Genomic DNA, 14,033 nt, shown 5'->3' with positions numbered 1-14,033 from the left:
CAGGAGGGCCAACCGTATCCTTGGATGCATGACATTACTAGTCGGTCAAGGTAAGTGATTGTCCTGCTCTACTCCGTGCTGGTGCGGCCTCACCTCAAGTGCTGTGTGCTGTTCTGGGCACCACAGTACAAAAAGGACATGAATCTGTTGGAGAGTGTCCAGAGGAGAGCGATGAAGATGGTGAAGTGCCTGGAGGGGAAGACATATGAGGAGCAGCTGAGATCACTGGGCCTGTTCAGCCTGGAGAAGAGGAGGCTGAGGGGAGACCTCACCACAGTCTACAACTTTCTTGTGAGGGGGAGTCGAGAGGCGGGTGACCTATTCTCCACAAACACCAGTGATAGGACTCCTGGGAATGGGGTTAAACTGAGGCAGGGGAAGTTTAGACTAGACATCAGGAAGAGGTTTTTCACTGAGAGTGTGGTTGCACACTGGAGTAGGTTCCCCAGTGAAGTAGTCACTGCACCAAGCCTGTCTGAATTTAAGAAGAGATTGGACTGTGCACTTGGTCACACGGTCTAAACTTTTGGGTAGACCTGTGTGGTGCCAGGAGATGGACTTGATGATCCTTATGGGTCCCTTCCAACTCGGGATATTCTATGATTCTATGATTGTATATCTTCTTGAAATGTCTTGTGACACTTTCTCCAAGGTCTTAACGTTGTGGTATTGTGAGATGTGTTCATCTGATTCGTGTCAATGTAGAGCAATGCTAGGGCCACATGATAAAATGTGACTGTCTTATACATCTTTATATAACCACAAGACTGGGGAAATGGAGATAGTTAATGTGTTTGGTGATCAATGTATGTATATGGTTCTTCTATTCGGTGGTCAATGTATGTATATAGTTCTTGTGTTCTGCAATGGTCACCTGACAGGAACAGCCTGGAGCAGTGTTGTTGCTAGGCAGAAGACTGGGGGGGCGCGGGGGGCGCGCCAAGTATGTGGTCTGGGGTCGAGAAGATTCAAGAAGATTCCAGAAGAAGAAGAAGGCATGCTCGAAGGAGGACATGCCCACCAATGAATATGCATTAGTAGAGGAAATATAAGTCCAGAATGAGAACTGTGGGGTGTGCATCTTGTCGGAGCGGAGACTCCCGGCGCACCCAGTGCTGTTTGCTTGCCGTTATTCTTCTAATAAATCATTAATTTAATTGGAATTCTATTTGAGACTCAATCATTTATCACAGTATCAAAAGCACTCCAGGCCTTTGAAAATTTTGGCAGAGGTAGTCAGAATGGTTACCTGTGTCAATTGCCTTGGTTTAGTCTACTGATGGAGATATTACATTTGATCTAGTTCCCTGCAATCATCATCAGCATTTTTGAATTTAAACTTACGTATACAGTGTAATGTAAACTGGGATAGTCTTACTGTGCTTGAAAATTGTCAGGAAGGCCAAGAGTTATACAAAATTTCTATGCTGGTTGGAGTATTATTATTTTTCTTTCAGGGAGCACTTTCTGACTCCAGGGTATAAAGTGGTTCTTCCACTCAGAATTTGGTTTAGAAAACAGCAACAACAACAACTGGGTATTTATATTACAATTATGGTTGACAGTTATTAGCAATTGATATACTTTTCTAATTTTTATGTTCATATTTTGTGACTTCATTATGTGAAGCAAACAACTAGCAAAAACATAAATTAAAAAAAAATCAAAACTCTAAAGATTCATTGTATTTGAAAGTCTTTAGCAGAACTGTGGTTTTTCCTCTACTAGAATCTAAGCTTTCAAGTTTAAACAATAACTTTAAGCAAGAACACAAAAAGTTATTTTGTTATTAGCAAATCATATCATTCATTGTGACTAAAAATGTAACATATTTCACAGTAATTTAAATTTGGGAGAAAAAAAATGGGAAAGATTTGGAACATTTAAGAAAATATTTATTAGTTTTTCCTGAAGTCTGTCCCATTTACAATAGGACTAACAAAAAAAGACTAGCATCATATTAAGGAATAAATATTCAGTATCATAATTACTGGTATTATAATTGTAATTATTATAAGTACACACAAATAATTCACAAATATCTGTAAAACCTTTTTATTATTATTATTATTTGTATTTAAAGGATTAAAAAGCTAAAAATCAAGTGACATCTATGTTATCTAAATATATCACATTAAAAAAAAAAAAAAAGGAAAACAAAAACACTGGGAAATCAGGATGGCTTTTGAGATAAAATAGGGAAGAATAGTAAAGGAGTCACCTTCTTGGTTCACAGTGGAACTACATTTTCAGTTTGTATAAACTTATACAAACTGAAATTTCATACACTTAGAAGTTTTTCCTATTTTCTAATATTGAGTGAAATGAAAATATATTTATTATTATTAATAATAATAATAATAACAGAAGTGGTGGGATTCATTACTGAAGAAATTCTGTGAACATACACTGCTCAGTCTTTAGTATTCTTTATAAGAAGTTAAGAACACTAAGAACAACTCACTTAATCAATTTTAATCCCCATATTTTAGGATGAAATGAACTGCAAGTTCTTCTTTCTAACTATTAATATAAAAAATGATCTAAACATTACTGTCTCAGTTGTTCTGATAACTACCTACATACCTAGGATTTCAGTATTAATAATATAATTACCAATACTTCAGGCTTAATTCTTCTTTAAAAAGAATGACAATAATTATCCTTTTAAAATGAAACAACTGTGTTGTCTGATATATTATTATGAAATTAAAGTAAAAAAGTAATTCTTTACCACTAGAGTAAAAATAAATTGTGGATGATCTTTCTCTTAGTAATTAAATTTAACCCAGTGCCATTTCACTCACCACTTTGGTGGTGCAATATTGTTTGCCCAAATGCTTGGTTGATCCAAGTGCAGAGTTGTTTACCAAGTGCAAGGTCTTGCATGTAGAATGGGGAAATCCCAAGCACAAATACAGGCTGAGTGGAGAATGGACTGAAAGCATCCCTGAAGAGAAGGACCTGAGGGTGTTAGTTCCCAAGAAGCTCAGCGTCAGCCTGCAATGTGCACTTGCAGCCCAGAAAGCCAACTGTATCCTGCCTTAAATTAGAACCATGGACAGCAGGTCAAGGGAAGTGATTGTCCCCCTCTACTCTGCCCTCATGAGACCCCACCTGGAGTACTGTGTTCAGCTCTAGAGCCCCTAGCACAAGAAGGACGTGGAAGTAGTAGAGGAAGGCCACAAAGATACCCAAGGGGCTGGAGCACCTCTGTGAAGACAGGCTTAGGGAGTTGGGGTTGTTTGGCCTGGAGAAGAGAAGGCTCTGGGGGCACTGTATAGTAGCATTCCAATACCTAAAGGAAGCCAAGAGGAAAGCTGGGGAGGAACTCTTTATCAGGGAATGCAGTGATAGGACAAGGAGTAATGGCTTTAAACTAAATGAGTGCAGATTTAGGTTAGATATAAAGAATAAATTCTTTACTGTGTGGATGGTGAGGCACTGGAACAAGTTTCCCTTAGAAGTTGTGGATGCCTGTAGTGGATTTACATGGCAAAGTTTTGGTAGCAGGGGGCCATAGGAGTGGCTTCTGTGAGAAGGATCTAGAAGCTGTGCCATGTTAGGTAAGGGCCCCATTGCTGACCGGAGCCGAGCCAATAAGTGATGTTGTTTGTGCCTCTGTGAGAGCATATTTAAGAGAGGGAAAAATAAATAAATAAATAAATAAATAAATAAATAAATAAATAAATAATAATGATAATAATAACAGCTCAAAGCTCAAATCTGGGAGAGTGAGAGGAGTAGAAAACAGCTTTGCAGGTGCCAAAGTCAGTGAAGAAGGAGGGGGAGAGGTTCTCCAGACACCGGAGCAGAAGTTCCCCAGTGGCCTGTGGTGAGGACCATGGTGAAGCAGGCTGTCCCCCTGCAGCTCATGGAGTACCACAGTGGATCAGGGTTCAATGCTGCAGCCTGTGGAGGAGACCATGCTGGAGCATGTGGACCTGTACTGACAGAGGCTGCAGACTGTGGAAGACCCCTGCTGGAGCAGATTCCGGGCTGGACCTGTAGCCTGTGGAGAGGAGACCATGCAGGAGCAAGTGACCTGGCGGGAGTTGCTGCCCGTGGAGGACCCAAGTTAGAGCAGTTTGCTCCTGAGGGATGGACCCCATGGTATGGACCCATATCTGGAGCAGTTCTTGAAGAGCTGCTGCCTGTGGGAAGCCCACACTGGATCAGTTTGGCAAGGACTGCATCCCATGGAAGGGACCCCACAACACAGGGGACGAGAGTGACCGAGAAGGAGCAGTGGAGAAGAAACGCTATAGACTGATCATAACCCCTGTCTCCCTGTTCCCCTGCACCACTCGGGGGGAGGAGGTGGAAGAGGGTGTTTGGGGGTGAAGGTGCTTTTGGTTTCTTTCCTTTGTTTCTCACTTCTCTAGCTTATTAGTAATAGGTCATAAATCTTAATATCTCCCTAAGCTGAGTCTGTTTTACCCGTCACAATAATGACTGTTGAGCCATTTTCATATTTTATCCCCATTCCTCTTTGAGGAGGGGGAGTGAGAAAGCAGTTGTGGTGGAGCTCGGCCACCCACCCGAGTAAAACCACCGTAATTCCCCATCCATACTTCAAACCTGGAAGTGATAAAGGCCAGGCTGAATGGGGCTTTGAGCAATATGATCTAGTGGGAGGTGTCCCTGCCTATGGCACAGGGGGTTGGAACTAGATGTCTTTAAGGCCCCTTCCAACCCAAAACACTCTATGATTCTGAGTTTTTATGAAAAGGAAGGAATGAAAGAAGGATATTCTTAGAAATTTATTTCTTTTGAAAATTTTCTCTACTGTATTAAAAGCCATGTTTGTCAGAGATAGTGCTTGGACAAAGAGTAATTACAGTATATTAATATCTAAGAAACTATGAGTAATCAAAATGGGTCTTTAGAGTAAAGAAAGATCTTAAACTTCTCATATATAAGGTTTATATAATAAGCTCCAACTAAAATATAATGTTAATAATAATAATAAGTCTTATAAGAATGTTTCTGTTTCTTCTAAACTTTTAAAAGGTAACAATTTAATTTGAGCTTAAAACAAAAATCACAATGGGTGGCAAGATGAGTATTAATTTAGCCCTTCAAATAGTTCACAGAACCTGGGTTTGTGACATCACTTCCATTTTTAGTATGTCACTTTATTCCTAGATTAGAATTGTGTCTACTTGATGCCTAAAAACATATATTTAATGTATGTTTTGACATATTTATTTTATACCTCTTGTCTTGTCACTGGACAGAACTGAAGAAACTGTCTCCATCCTCTTTACACCCAGATATTTATGCACATTGATGAGGTCTTCCCTCAGTTTTCTCTTTTCCAGGTTAAACAGGCCCAGTTCTCTCAGCCTGTCCTCATATGTCAGGTGCTACAGTCCTCTAATCATCTTCATGGCCCTCCTCATAGCAGTTGTATGTCCGTCTTGTACTGGGGAGCCCAGAACTGGACACAATACTGCATGTGTGGCCTCATCAGGGCTGAACAGAGGGGGAGGATCACCTCCCTTGACCTGCTGATGACAACACTTCTGAATGCAGCCCAGGATACTTTTGGCCTTCTTGTCCACAAGGGCACATTGCTGACTCATGGTCAGCCTGCCGTCCACCAGGACACCCAGGTCCCTCTCTACAGAGCTGTACTCCAGCAGGTCAGCCCCCAGCCTGTACTGGTGCTTGGGGTTATTCCTCCCCAGGTGCAGGACCCTGCACTTGTCCTTACTGAACTTCATGAGGTTCTTCTTGTCCCAACCCTCCAGCTTGTCAAGGTCCCTCTGAATGGCAGAACAGCCATCTAGGGTATCAGCCACTCCTCTGAGCTTTGTGTCATCAACAAACTTCCTGAGGGTACACTGCATTCTATCATACAGGTTATTGATGAATAAATTGAACACTGGACCCAATACTGACCCCTGGGGGACACTGCTAGCTACGGTCCTCAAACTAGATTCTGCACCAATAAACATAACCCTCTGAGCTCTGCCATCCAGCCAATTATCAATCCACCTCTCTGTTCATTCATCTAGGCCACACTTCCTGAGCTTGTTTATGAGGATGTTATGGGAGATAATATCAAAAGCCTTGCTGAAGTCAAGGTAAACCACATCCACTGCTCTTCTCACATCTACCCAGCTAGTCATATCATCATAGAAGGTTATAAGACTGGTTAAGCATGATTTCCCCTTGGTGAATCCATGCTGACTATTTCTGATCACCTTCTTATCCTCCACATGCTTGGAGATGACCTTCAAGATGAGCTGTTCCATCACCTTTCCAGGGATGGAGGTGAGGTTGACTGGCTTGTATTTGCCTGGGTCCTTCTTCTTGCCCTTTTTGAAGACTACAGTGACACTGGCTTTCTTCCAGTCCTCCGGCACTTCTGTTCTCCATGACCTGTCAAAGATGATGGAGAGTGGCCTAGCAATAACATAATCCAGCTCCCTCAGTACCTGTGGGTGCATTCCATCATAACCCATAGATTTGCGGATATCAGGTTTGCTTAGAAAATCTCTGACCCAATCATCTTTGACCAAGGAAAAATCCTCCTTTCTCCAGACTTCTCTTATCTCTGAGGCCTGAGATTCCTGAGGGCTCATTTTAGCAGTAAAGACTGAAGCAAAAAAGGCATTCAATAACTCAGCCTTCTCCATATCCTTTGTCACCAGGGCACCCGCCCCATTCAGCAGCAGGCTGACATTTTCCCCAGACTTCCTTTTCCTTTTCCTCCAGAGTCTTTTGTCTAATTGTGACATAATTTCTAGCAGCTTAGCAACAAGACCTTCCCTGCACTTTTATTCATATCACAAATGATCACAGACAGATACAGTGAAGAAAATAGGCATGGTATTTATTCCTGTAGAAAAATGTATTCCTGAGAACTGAAAAAAGATCAATTCACTCTGCCTGTTGCAGTCATGATCTGAATACAGCTTAAGGAAATGTCTTTTGACTTGTTTCAACAAAACAACAGTTATTCAAGAAATAAAGCATCTTAACACACAGTTTTCTTTCAGAATTAGGAGGTATACAATCTGCTTATGACAGATACTGTATTTTTACTACTAGCCTTGGACAAATATATCTAAAGGGTATACTTAGCAAATGTTTTTTAATCCCTTTTTTTATTATTATTTTAAAAAGGGATTAAAAAGCATGGGATTTTTTTTTTTTTTTAAAGAAAAAAAAAAAAACAAGGGATTTTTTTATTTAAAAAAGAAGGGGATTCTTTTTTATTAAAAAGAAGGATGGGACTCTACTCAAAGAATGAAAAGTTCTCACAATTATGTCATGATAATGTAATAATAAAAGACCATATAACAGAGTCATTTGTAGTTTCATCAGTCCTTCTCAGTAAATCTAGAGCTTAACAGAAAAGAAAGCAAAATGTTAAAAATTATTAACACTATAGATTATTAAAATTTTGCTTCTTTTAGAATCGTTTTAAAAGCAAGAAGTTTATTTTCAGATTTATTTTTTTTTAATAAAAATGACAAAGGAAAGAAGAAAGGAAGAAAAGAAGGGAAGAGAAAAAGAAGGAAGGGAATGAAGGAAGGAGGGAAAGGAAGGAAGGAGGAAAGGAGGGAATGTTTGTCTATATTTTCTCTTCTTAAATTTCTGTGTAATGAAGTTATATGGCTTTCCAGTTTGTGTAGTTAACGCTGGTCAAAAAAAATCAGAAAACATAATGGTAATCAGCAATGTAGAAATGCCTGACAAATAGTTAAGTTTGCACTTTGGAAACAAGTTATTTCTAACTTTTTACAATGCCATGTACAAAATAATAATAATTTCTTGGATAAAATCACTTAAAAATAATCACTAATCCTGATTTACTTTAAATAGTATGCTCTGCTAAAAAATACCCAACAAGTTGGTGTTAATTAGAAACACAACACCTAATGGTTGTTTCTAGTTAGCCAATTACTGACATAGCTTTTTTTTTTTTTTTTTTTTTTGAAGTGTTGGCTCAACAGCTCTGGAATTTATGTCAGCTGCTGTTAGCAGAGCTTTCCTTCTACATAACTGAAGCAGATGGCAACTACTTTTAGCTGAGGGAGCAAGATAGCATCAAAAATTCCTTGCACATTTTCTCATATGTTGAAAATTTTTGAGTAAATTCTCATGGGCACGCTGTAAAAATACTGTGCTGGATTGACAGTCTGAGGGGACAGGATACAGATGATGCTGCCTGCTTTGAATAAAGAGGTTTGTTAAGAGTCTAGTATGCATGCATATCTGACCACCTTCTAAGGAAACACAGCTGATAATTTGCCATTCATGTTGGGTGTTCCTTCAAGACAGCTTTAGCCTGTTGATATGATTCCCACTTTGGGTAATAAGATCTGAAATAATTCATATATGTTTTTACTGATGTATTCTGTATATGTCATGCTTATTGAGCAGAAAGTTCTCATAAAACTGATGATTCAGTCATCATACGCTGTCTTCAGCTATCAGCAGCAACCCATTTGAAATGTTGTAGAGAATTTTGCTAAAATCATCACACAGTAAGATGATGACCAGACCTAGAAGTAACAATATACTAATGTTTCTTAGTGTTATCTCTGTGGGACATATACAGAAACAGAATTGAATTATTAAGTAAGGGGCCCTCAAAGATGAAGAAACCAAATCACACTAAGGTATTTCACTCTTCAAGTTCTGTAGGAAACAAACAAATAAATAAATAAATAAAAGAGATACTCCATTCATTTAAATTAAAATTTTCCTTGTATCACTGGTTTGACAAGCTTTTCTTCAGAAGGTCACTTTGTCAGGCTGCTTTCTACATTCTCTAATAGCTCTAGTACTGATGAAACACAAGCAGGCAGTTGACCAACCATGGTGACCCAAAACGAAATCTTGCTTCCACAAAAATCATGTGTTTAGGTAATATAGCCTTAAAGAAAGGTGGTTTTAATAAAGAATTCTCTTTATACTGGAGGCTTTTTTTTTTTTTTTTTTTTTTTTTTTTAGATTTATGTCCTGCAGGCTATGATGACAACTCAATAATGATTGCACCAGACCCCTATATTAATAAGATTTAATAAGGAAACATTTCCAGAAATGTGTTTTTTGAAATATTATGAGTCAAAATCTGGTCCTCTGAAGCTGAATCTCATCAACAGTTTATATGAGTTTGAATTCAAAGAATTATACATAGTATGCAAATAAATAAATAAATAAAATAAAATTAGTTAACTAGTTCTTACACATACAGCAGATATATGGTTATTATGCCATACTCCTGCTACAGAAGCAGATTACTGCAATAAATTTCTTTTCTAAACCTTTTGAAGTTTGCATTTTTGGTGTTAAGAATATAATAAAATCCATTCTGTCTGCAGATGTATTACATCGTAAATGCCAAAAGTTTTTCCTTGAAGTACCATCTATGTTGAAAAGTTTTGCAAAGCTAGAAATTTCTAAATCAGTATTTACATGACTGCATTAAAGCAAAAGTTTACCAAATATTAACAATTTAGCAATAAATCAATAAATTAAACTTTTGTTTGCTCCCCAAATCAGTATGCATAAATCTCCTAAATAGTCTAAATATTTTAATGCTATAGGAAATACATTTACAATCAAATTATTAAATCACTTCGCTAACTACATTTCTATGTGGGTAGTCTCATTCAAGGGAAGACATGGAGTCAAATATCTCGTTTGCTACTATATCTTCAAACTGTAGACTTATGCTTTTGACTTGTATTTTTCTGTATTTTTTTTCCCTCTATGTATGTTGTATTATGTTTTATCTCAACTTAGAGCTATATAAGGACAAACACTAAGGGTCTGTGTCTTCACATTAGGACACAGTCTGGGTGGTAAGCTTATTTTGGGTTCTACATTTAATTATATAAGACTTAATCTTATGTCCTCATTATTGTGACAGATTGTCTCTAATCTGAGGTTAATGATTTTGTGGAATTTCTTTCAGTTTTGTTCAGGAGGTAAAATCAACTCTATAACTGTAAATTAAACTAGTTTTAGCTTCTCTAATACCCACTCTATGATTGTCAACAAAGAAAAGTTCATTATCACTTAAAATATCTCAAAAGGGATAGTAACATATTATTATTATTATTATTATTATTATTATTATTATTATTATTTAGGGAGAATAGAGACAGAATTAATTATTTAAGATCATGCCCATTAAAAAAAAAAAAACTTCCAAAATAGTTTGAAAATTTAGACAGCAAATGAAAATTCGCTGTATTAGGACTTTCTTATGAGCAATAATCTCATCAGAAATTAAGACAGAATGCCCTGAGATCCTTTCAGTTAGATCGGTGTGGCAGAGATGTGAAGCAAATGAATATATATATATATATATATGCATTTTTTATTATTATTTTTTTTGCTAAAACCTAAGCTCCCCATCTTGTTTTTATCCTTGAATACCTATTGCAAACAATACCCCCCCAAAATAATAATAATAATAATAATAATATATTCATTTATACTTAAAATCAGTTTTTAAACATAGGGTGTATAACATTCTCTGTTTATTTATATATTTATATATATATTGTGTTATTTATATAAAAATAAATACCATCATACACCAAAATGAACTCACAGGTAATTTGTAAGGATACAAGTATTCTTGTTTTGTGAAGAGCTACTTCTATAACTTTTCAATGTCAGTCCATAACTGGAAAAGTACAAAAAGTTGAAAAAAGGAAAAGAAAAAGGAAAAGGAAAAGAAAAAGAAAAAGAAAAAGAAAAAGAAAAAGAAAAAGAAAAAGAAAAAGAAAAAGAGAAAAAAAAAAAAAAAAAAAAAAGCCTGGAAACAAAATCCATATCTCTATTGGACAGTAAAACTTAGAGTTTTACAGAACAGAATGGCTTTAAAGAACACTACTATTTTTTGTCTCCCAGATCCATTTACAGGAGAAAAATATCCTATAGTAAGTGTCCTGGTTTTGGCTAGGATAGAGTTAATTTTCTTTTAGCAGCTGGTATGGTCCTGTGTTTTTGAATTTAGGATGAGAACAATGTTGATAACACTCTAATGTTTTAGTTGTTGCAGAGCAGTGCTTACCAAGCCAAGGCCTTTTCATATTCTCATACTGCCCTGCCCGTGAGAAGGCTGGGTGTGCACAAGGACCTGTAAAGGGACAGAACCAGGACAGATGACCCAAACTGGCCAAAGGGATATTCTATATCATATGGTGTCATGGTGAGAGATTAATATGGGGTGTCTGGCTGGGGTTGTGGGGACCTCTGCTCAGGGACAGGCTGGGCATCTGTCAGTGGGTGGTGAGCAATTGCATTGTGCATCATTTGCCATTCTATTATTATTATCTTCATCATCATCATTATTTCTCTTCCTTTTCTGTCCTATGAAACTGTCTTTATCTCAACCCATTAGTTTTCAGGTTTTTTTTGTTTTTGTTTTTTTTTCCTCCCAGTTCTCTCCCCCCACCCCATTGTGTATGTCTGTGTGTGAGCAAATTGCTGCATGGAGCTTAGCTGCCTGCTGGGTTAGACCACAACAGGAAGTAACAATCTAGCCATCTCTACCTTTGCTAATATTTCATTCTACTCCACTGTAGTTTCTTCTCATGTTGAATTGATTGGCACAAACAAATAAAACTTGAAACCACTATTCTGAATTTTCATTTAGTTAGTAGTTCATCAGTTCTATTTCAGATCTGATAAAAAGCCCTCAAAACTGTGTTTTTCTAGCATCATCAGGATTTCCAGAGATGTCAATTTCTCAAACTTATATAAATAAATAGAATATAGCTCTAAACACTAATAATTTCCCTAAACAGCAGCAGCTATAGAACAACTCTAAGAGTTTTGTGGAAAACAAACAAACAAACAAACAACAAAAAAACAATTGGCACAATCATTTAAAACTCTTTAATGTATAAATCATAGAATCATAGAATGGTTTGGGTTGGAAGGGACCTTAAAGACATCTAGTTCCAAACCTCCCTGCCATGGGCAGGGACATCTCCCACTAGACTAGGTCACTCAAAGCCCCGTCCAACCTGGCCTTAAACACTTCCAGGGATGAGGCATCTGTGGCTTTTCTCCACAGCCTGTTCCAGTGCCTCACCACCCTCTGAGTAAAGACTTTCTTCCTTATATCTAATCTAAGTCCACACACTTTTATTTTAAAGCCATTATTCATTGTCCTATCCCTACGCTTCCTGAAAAAGAGTCCCTCCCCAGCTTTCCTCTAGGCCCCATTTAAGTATTGGAAGATATCCTCAGAGCCTTCTGTTCTCCAGGCTGAACAACCCCAGCTCCCTCAGCCTGTCTTCATAGGAGAGGTTCTCCAACCCCTTTATCATCTTTGTGGCCCTCGTCTGAACTCTTTGTAATGTTTGCCTGTTCTTCTTGTGCTGGATGCCCCAGAGCTGAACGCAGTACCATGTGGGGTCTCACAAGGGCCAAGTAGAGGGGGACAGTCACCTCCCTCACCCTGCTGCCTATGGTTCCTTTGATGCAGCCCAGGATATTTTTGGCTTTCTCAGCTGCAGGCACACATTATCTGATTCTTTGATTCTATGATTTTATGTTGATCTTCTTAGGAACAAATACCCCCAGGTCCTTCTCCTCAACGATGATCTCAATCTATTCTCTGCTCTGCCTATATTTGTGCTTGGGATTGTCCCAGTCTAGATGCAAGACCTTGCACTTGGCCTTGTTGAGCCTCATAAAGTTTGCGAAGGAACACTTCTTGAGCCTGTCAAAGTCCTTCTGAAAGTCATCCCTTCCCTCCAGTGTGTCAACTGCACTACCCAGCTTGGTGTCACCGGCAGACTCTCTGAGGGTGCACTCAAATGTAACTGTCCATGTCAGCACCAAGGATGTTGAACAGTGTCAGTCCCAATTCTGACCCCTGAGAAATACCGTTCATTGCTGATCTCCATTGAGCTGCTGACCGCAACTCTTTGAGTGCGACCATCAAGCCAATTGAACGGTCTATCCGCTAAATCCATGCCTTTCCAATTTAGAAATGAAAATATCATAGGGGACAGTGTCAAATGCCTTGCACAGTTGATCTTCCCTTATCCACCAATGCTGTAACTAGAAAATTTGTGCCTATAAAATTATCATTTTTCCTCTCTTTTACTTAAGTATCCTGACATTTTCACTGATATAAATACCGGGTTTGATTTTTTCAGTCTAATGGTAAATAGTGTTTCTTCTATGTCTCCTTTTTTCTTCTCCGCAAAGCATCAGTCCAGCTCTCATTCTCACCTAGACAATACAGAAATATTTCATCTGAATATCCTCTGAAGTGTACATAACTGTCAACTGATGATATAAGAACAAAAGCAGAGAAAAAAAGCAGATAATTTGTAGAGTATTTGGGTATTGTAAATTCACTGCTCTCCCAGGTGAATTTTGCAAACATTATAGAGTCTACAGAGTAAGAAGCTGACAGCTTTTTTAGCACAGCTGAAATCTCTTGCAAACAGATTTGCTGAACTTTCAGTTTTCGACTAAATGCTTTGTCATCTCATAATAAGGACAACTTTAGTCTAATTTTCAAACTTGTCTCTTCAGGATCGTTAAGAAATGTTCTTTGTGGATAACTGTGAAATTTTATCTAGAATTATTGCTTCTTGGGACAAAGAAATGAAGAAGCCCAAGCTGAGGTTTTCTCTTACATGTTTTAAGCTTGTGTTACAAGAGAAAAGCAGACAACCACAGACAAATATTTATGAAGTGGGATGCTTATACTCTGAGGATCATCAAAGTCACTGTTACATAATGGAAATGAAGGAGATTTAGTGAATTTAAGATATTCATAGATGTAAACTGAGAGGTCTATGTCATCAGTCAACATTTCTTTTGCCAATCTATTGCAGATGCAGCACCATCAGTAAGAAGTGGGATTAAATATTATTTGTGTGACAACTGTGTATTTTATTTTCTTCAAAAACTCTGTGTTTTAATCATGGCTTTTACTTCAAATAACCAGTACAAATCTGCCCAGTAATCTGTGAATGTTCCTACTATGCTTAATTCTAATGGATACTTTTTTTTAGCCTTTACATAAA

At 37.8% G+C, this 14,033-nt stretch overlaps 1 long non-coding RNA gene across 1 annotated transcript in view; it reads right to left on the bottom strand.

Annotated features, from left to right (window-relative positions):
* Positions 1-10,878, bottom strand: part of LOC118177781 — a 13,017-nt gene extending 2,139 nt beyond the window's left edge. The window contains exons 1-2 of the long non-coding RNA XR_004755917.1: positions 10,868-10,878; positions 7,249-7,252 (exon numbers count right to left, since the gene is read on the bottom strand). This is a non-coding gene — a long non-coding RNA (uncharacterized LOC118177781). The remainder of the gene's footprint in view (positions 1-7,248; positions 7,253-10,867) is intronic.
* Between the last annotated feature and the right edge of the window lie 3,155 nt (positions 10,879-14,033).

This window comes from Oxyura jamaicensis, chromosome 1, assembly GCF_011077185.1.
Source record: "Oxyura jamaicensis isolate SHBP4307 breed ruddy duck chromosome 1, BPBGC_Ojam_1.0, whole genome shotgun sequence".
NCBI classification, from domain to species: domain Eukaryota; kingdom Metazoa; phylum Chordata; class Aves; order Anseriformes; family Anatidae; genus Oxyura; species Oxyura jamaicensis.
This window is presented reverse-complemented; position numbering and strand designations above follow the sequence as displayed.